The sequence below is a fragment of the Lucilia cuprina genome, chromosome 5, assembly GCF_022045245.1.
Source record: "Lucilia cuprina isolate Lc7/37 chromosome 5, ASM2204524v1, whole genome shotgun sequence".
Classification (NCBI taxonomy): Eukaryota; Metazoa; Arthropoda; class Insecta; order Diptera; family Calliphoridae; genus Lucilia; species Lucilia cuprina.
In genome coordinates, this window is record NC_060953.1 from 12,914,355 (window position 1) to 12,921,748 (window position 7,394).

The following is a 7,394-nucleotide window of genomic DNA, read 5'->3' on the forward strand; positions in this document are numbered from 1 at the left end:
CTAGTTCTGTTCTAGTTCTGTTCTAGTTCTGTTCTAGTTCTGTTCTAGTTCTGTTCTATTTCTGTTCTAGTTCTGTTCTAGTTCTGTTCTAGTTCTAGTTCTGTTCTACTTCCGTTCTAGTTCTGTTCTAGTTCTGTTCTAGCTCTGTTCTAGTTCTAGTTCTATTCTGTTCTAGTAGTATTCTAGTTCTATTCTAGTTCTGTTTTAGTTCTGTTCTAGTTCTGTTCTAGTTCTGTTCTAGTTCTGTTCTAGTTCTGTTCTAGTTCTGTTCTAGTTCTGTTCTAGTTCTGTTCTAGTTCTGTTCTAGTTCTGTTCTAGTTCGGTTCTAGTTCTGTTCCAGTTCTTTTCTAGTTCTGTTCTAGTTCTGTTCAAGTTCTATTCTAGTTCTGTTTAAGTTTATGTCCAGTTCTATTCTAGTTCTGCACTTTTTCTAGAAAAAACTTTGCTTTGCGTTTGTAATATTACTCATAAAGATTTAAAATAAATCACTACTTGTGTAACACTTTTAATAGATTTTCTATTTTTTTTTTAATAATACATTTCCGTGTTCTTTAAATCTAACCATACTTTTTTGTAGTTTGTTCTTAATTAAACTATTATATTATTAGCCTTCTTTCTAATATGTGTTTGCATTACTTACATTTCATGATTGTATATGTGTATATAAGGTCAGTAGTAGTAGTAAGTCCATCGTTAGTAATAAAACACCTTCTAACATTATGTAGTTTACTTCGTTTATCACGTCTTTTGTTTTTACCTTCAAAGTGGTTTGTTTATTTTTTTGTTTTCCTCTTTTATTTTGTAATCAATTATTTACTGTATAGAAATCTTATAAGTTTAAGTAACGATATACTATGTATGTATGCATATATACATGGAAATGGTTAGTTAGTAAAATGTAAACGAAAACAAAAGTTAATTTTAAATTCTGTTTTGTTTTTGTTTTCTTTTGCAACAAAATTTATTAGTTTCACTAGAATTAATTTTAGTTAAAAGTTAAAGATTAAGGAAATTTCTTTTTGAGATTTTGTGTTATTTTGGAATTTATTTAATTTTGGTTAACTTTTGCATTTTGGTATTTTTTTTGGCGATTTTTCAATTCTAGCGATTTTTTTATTTAAATGTTCTTGTCAACTTTCTATTTTAAATTTCACTAGTCTCAGTCCTTACTAAAGCATATATTAAGGGTTGGCGGTTTATTTTTTTTACAACAAGTATAAATGTCAACGTCTAAGTTGTTGTAAACAGCAAAATTTTAAAAATATAACACTACCCAGCAGTTCGACGGGACAGTCCCGAACTGAACACTTAACCTACCACTTGTGATGACCCCTAGCCACCTGACTACCCAAGTGACTGACCATTTTAATATGGGCCTGTTCTACGAGGAAGTCAATCGTCACTCTACACCCCACAAAGACACACTAAAGAGACGATTGCCTCCGCTCTCGCTTACAAAGGAGACACCAAAAGTTATAAATTTGAGTCAACCATATTAGTAGAATATTAGTAGAATAACTACTTTCGGAAGTACAACATAAAAAACAACTTTTAAGAGTATAATCTCTAGGTTACTTGAGGACAGTAAAGAGACGACTGTCTCCGCTTCCGCTTACAAAGGGGACACTAAAGTAACGATTGTCTTCATTCTCGATTACAAAGGGTACATTCGTGACAAATGACCCAAAACATACGAATTACGATCATCCAGGTGAGTAACTATTAATGGAAATTACTGCCTTTTTCGTATGTATTGATTCTTTGTCGAACTGCTGGGTACCAACACTTACAAACATGTATATGTAAGTAAGTAAGTGTGTTTACATTCTTATTTACCTTTTTATAGGTTTATATTATTACCGTTATTTGTTATTCTCTTTACATATATGCTTCTTCTTTTCTTACTTGTAATAATACCATTAAAGAAAAGGAACATATGAAGTACAAAATAATGTAGGGGATTGTGGGTAAAGGGGTATGAAATATTTTGCGGTTTTTTCTCTAAAAAGGTAGTTTACATTATATTGATGTAATCGTTCATAGTATGTGTGTAGACATGTAATTGTATTTAAGGTATAGATTTTACACTTAATATGTGTGTCTAATAAGGTGTACAATAAGTATATTATTGTTGTTGTTATTTTTTTCTGTTTTTGTTGTCTTATTTATTACAGTCATATAATGTAATTTCCGGTAAAAAAATAAAATTGTTTATAATTTTATTTTATGCCACAATAGAAAAAGAAACTTGTATTTTTTATTTTATTTTCTTGTTTTCTTATTTTATATTGTTAACAATATTCCTTTTTAATAGCGTTATTAAAGGTATTATCGATTGTTATAAAGAACGAGAGAAAAAAAAATAAATTATAATAATTATTGTTACCATTTTATTACTTTCACTTTATAATTTCAATAAGGAAGAATTAATTGTGTTGTGAGTTTAGTAGGATATTTAATTATGTAGGTCATAAAATTATATAAAAAGGGATGTAGGTTTCAGGAATTAAAAGTAATTTAATTTTTTGTAAATATGTATCAAGAACTCAACTAGAACTGAAATAAAATTGAACTAGAATTGAGCTAGAACTGAACTAGCACCTACCTAGATCAAAACTCGTACTGAACTAAAACATAACCTGAACTAGAAAAGAACTAGAAAAGAACTAGAAAAGAACTAGAACAAAACTAAAACAGAACTAGAACAGAAGTAGAACAGAACTAGAACAGAACTAGAACAGAACTAGAACAGAACTAGAACAGAACTAGAACAGAACTAGAACAGAACTAGAACAGAACTAGAACAGAACTAGAACAGAACTAGAACAGAACTAGAACAGAACTAGAACAGAACTAGAACAGAACTAGAACAGAACTAGAACAGAACTAAAACAGAACTAGAACAGAACTAGAACAGAACTAGAACAGAACTAGAACAGAACTAGAACAGAACTAAAACAGAACTAGAACAGAACTAAAATATAACTACAACAGAACTAAAACAGAACTAGAACAGAACTAAAACATAACTAAAACAGAACGAGAACAGAACGAGAACAGAACTAGAACAGAACTAGAACAGAACTAGAACAGAACTAGAACAGAACTAGAACAGAACTAGAACAGAACTAGAACAGAACAGAACGAGAACAGAATTAGAACAGAACTAGAACAGAACTAGAACAGAACTAGAACAGAACAAGAACAGAACGAGAACAGAACTAGAACAGAACTAGAACAGAAGTAGAACAGAACTAGAACAGAACTAGAACAGAACAGAACTAGAACAGAACTAGAACAGAACTAGAATAAAACTACAACAGAACTAGGACAGAACTAGAACAGAACTAGAACATAACTAGAAAATAACTAGAACAGAACTAAAACAGAACTAGTACAGAACTAAAACATAACTACAACAGAACGAGAACAGAACGAGAACAGAACTAGAACAGAACTAAAATAGAACTAGAACAGAACTACAACAGAACTAGAACAGAACTAGAACAGAACTAGAACAGAACTAAAACAGAACTAGAACAGAACTAGAACAGAACTAGAACAGAACTAGAACAGAACTAGAACAGAACTAGAACAGAACAGAACGAGAACAGAATTAGAACAGAACTAGAACAGAACTAGAACATAACTAGAACAGAACTAGAACATAACTAGAAAATAACTAGAACAGAACTAGAACAGAACTAAAACAGAACTAGTACAGAACTAAAACATAACTACAACAGAACGAGAACAGAACGAGAACAGAACTAGAACAGAACTAAAATAGAACTAGAACAGAACTACAACAGAACTAGAACAGAACTAGAACAGAACTAGAACAGAACTAAAACAGAACTAGAACAGAACTAGAACAGAACTAGAACAGAACTAGAACAGAACTAGAACAGAACTAGAACAGAACTAGAACAGAACTAGAACAGAACTAGAACAGAACTAGAACAGAACTAGAACAGAACTAGAACAGAACTAGAACAGAACTAGAACAGAACTAGAACAGAACTAGAACAGAACTAGAACAGAACTAGAACAGAACTAGAACAGAACTAGAACAGAACTAGAACAGAACTAGAACAGAACTGGAACAGAACATGAACAGAACTAGAACAGAACTAGAATAGAACTAGAACAGAACTAAAATAGTACTAGAACATAACTAGAACATAACTAGAAAATAACTAGAACAGAACTAGAACAGAACTACAACAGAACTAGAACAGAACGAGAACAGAACTATAATAGAACTAGAACAGACCTAGAACAGACCTAGAAAGAACTAGAACAGAACTAGAACAGAATTAGAACAGAACTAGAACGGAACTAGAACAGAACTAGAACAGAACTAAAACAGAACTAGAACAGAACTAGAACAGAACTAGAACAGAACTAGAACAGAACTAGAACAGAACTATAACAAAACTAGAACAGACCTAGAACAGAACTAGAAAGAACTAGAACAGAACTAGAAAGAACTAGAACAGAACTAGAACAGAACTAGAACAGAACTAAAACAGAACTAGAACAGAACTAGATCAGAACTAGAACAGAACTAGAACTGAACTAGAATAGAACTAGAACAGAACTATAACAGAACTAGAACAGAACTAGAACAGAACTAGAACAGAACTAGAACAGAACTAGAACAGAACTAGAAGAGAACTAGAACAGAACTAGAACAGAACTAAAACAGAACTACAACAGAACTAGAACTGAACAAAACTAGATTGAACCATTAATACAGCAATTTTTCAATAGAAAATTTGATGGATATTGGTCCACCCTTTCTTTATAAAAGTTAAAAGAGCTTATGTACTATATAAAAGTTTAAAATGTTCCTTATTTGAAGAAAAACTTTTGAAACTCCCATTCAAGCTCTAATCACTCTACAAATATAAAACTTTTTACGCTAAATTAAACAATTTTGTACTTTAACGGAATTTTGACATAAATTCAAATTTATATTACGCTGCCAACTAAACATCTTAAAACCTTTATAATTTTCTTAATTTTATTATTTATTTTGAAATATTCTCAAAAATATGCTTAACATTAAGCTTCTAACATTAATCCCTAAAAAGATACACTTTTAAATTTCCTTGTAACACATGTTATTGTTAACAATCTCAATTGTTTCTTACACACTGAAAATTTGGTAATAAGGAAATAAAATTTGTTGCAAATTTAAGACTTAACAATTTATTCTACCACAAAACCTTAAAAGTATACATCAAAAATTTCTTAATACCCATTTAGTGTTACACTTAAAAGTATGCTTTACATTTACCTTTAAACCTTAAAATATGCTAAACAAAAAAACAAAAACTGTTATTGTATTAAAAACTTAACGTGTGTTGACTTTTTAAGTGACTACAGAGCTTAAATTGAACACACGTGGTTTAACTAGAAATCCCTTAAGTATGCTTTAATTTTTATTTTGGGAAACGTTTATCCAAAAGCCTTTGAGTCAACCTATTGTTGTATTATATTAAAGTTCTACAAAATTTCATTATTTACTATAAGTCAACATTTTAGTTTTTTTCCTTTAAAATTTTTAAATTGTAACTAATATTGATTGTATTTTTGTGCTTTTACAGCTTAATAGCTTTTTCATAATAATAACGAAAATTAATGTTGAAATGCTTTTAATGTTTTAACACATTTTAACAATTTCCACTGGGTATTTTACTCTTGCTGGTTCATTTTTAATGCGCTTTCTGTAACTCAAGTCAAATTAACTCAAACTGTGTTCTGGTGGATTTAAGAAAATATTGGAATGAAAAACACCTTAATATATAAATTGAAATATTGTGTTTGCGACTCGACAACTGTATTCAATCTACAATAATGTTGCCACCGCATGCTTTACGAGAAGTGCGAAAAACATTTTAAATGAAAACAAAAGTTTAAATTTTATCAACAAAATTTTTTTTTATTTAATTTAAACAATTAAAATTTGGGGACGAATTTTTGTAAAATTATTTAAATTTGTCAAATAAATCATTCGTTAATGTTGGTTTTAGTTCAGTTCTAGTTCTGTTTTAGTCCAGTTCTAGTTCTCTTCTAGTTCTGTTCTAGTTCTGTTCTAGTTCTGTTTTAGCCCTGTTCTAGTTCTGCTGTAGTTCTTTTCTAGTTCTGCTGTAGTTCTTTTCTAGTTCTGTTTTAGCTCAGTTCTAGTTCTGTTCTAGTTCTATTTCTGTTCTTGTTCAGTTCTAGTTCAGTTCTAGTTCAGTTCTAGTTCAGTTCTAGTTCAGTTCTAGTTCAGTTCTAGTTCAGTTCTAGTTCAGTTCTAGTTCAGTTCTAGTTCTGTTCTTGTTCAGTTCTAGTTCTGTTTTAGTCCTGTTCTAGTTCTGTTTTAGTTCTGTTCTAGTTCTTTTCTAGTTCTGTTCAAGTTCTGTTCTAGTTCCGTTCTAGTTCTGTTCTAGTTCTGTTCTAGTTCTGTTCTAGTTCTTTTCTAGTTCTGTTCTAGTTCTGTTCTAGTTCAGTTCTAGTTCAGTTCTAGTTCATTCCTAGTTCTATTCTAGTTCTGTTCTAGTTCTGTTCTAGTTCTATTCTAGTTCTGTACTATTTCTGTACTATTTCTGTTCAACTTCTGTTCTAGTTTTGTTCTAGTTCTGTTCTAGTTCTGTTCTAGTTCTGTTCTAGTTCTGTTCTAGTTCTGTTCTAGTTCTGTTCTAGTTCTGTTCTAGTTCTGTTCTAGTTCTGTTCTAGTTCTGTTCTAGTTCTGTTCTAGTTCTGTTCTAGTTCTGTTCTAGTTTTGTTCTAGTTCTGTTCTAGTTCTGTTCTAGTTCTGTTCTAGTTCTGTTCTAGTTCTGTTCTAGTTCTGTTCTAGTTCTGTTCTAGTTTTGTTCTAGTTCTGTTCTAGTTCTGTTCTAGTTCTGTTCTAGTTCTGTTCTAGTTCTGTTCTAGTTCTGTTCTAGTTCTGTTCTAGTTCTGTTCTAGTTCTGTTCTAGTTCTGTTCTAGTTCTGTTCTAGTTCTGTTCTAGTTCTGTTCTAGTTCTGTTCTAGTTCTGTTCTAGTTCTGTTCTAGTTCTGTTCTAGTTCTGTTCTAGTTTTGTTCTAGTTCTGTTCTAGTTCTGTTCTAGTTCTGTTCTAGTTCAGTTCTAGTTCACTTCTACTTCAGTTCCAGTTCTGTTATAGTTCAGTTCTAGCTCAGTTCTACTTCAGTTCCAGTTCTGTTTTGTTTAGTTCTAGCTCAGTTCTAGTTTAGTTCTAATTCAGTTCTAGTTCAGTACTAATTCAGTTCCAGTTCAGTTCTAGTTCAGTGTTAGTTCAGTTCTAGTTCAGTTCTAGTTCAGTTCTAGTTCAGTTCTAGTTCAGTTCTAGTTCAGTTCTAGTTCAGTTCTAGTTCAGTACTAGTTCAGTACTAGTTTAGT

The 7,394-nt window shown here is 31.0% G+C and overlaps 1 protein-coding gene across 1 annotated transcript in view; it reads right to left on the reverse strand.

Moving 5' to 3' along the window:
- Positions 1–7,394, reverse strand: part of LOC111678218 (phosphatase Herzog) — a 91,763-nt gene that overhangs the window by 7,911 nt on the left and 76,458 nt on the right. The gene's annotated exons all lie outside the window — the stretch shown is intronic.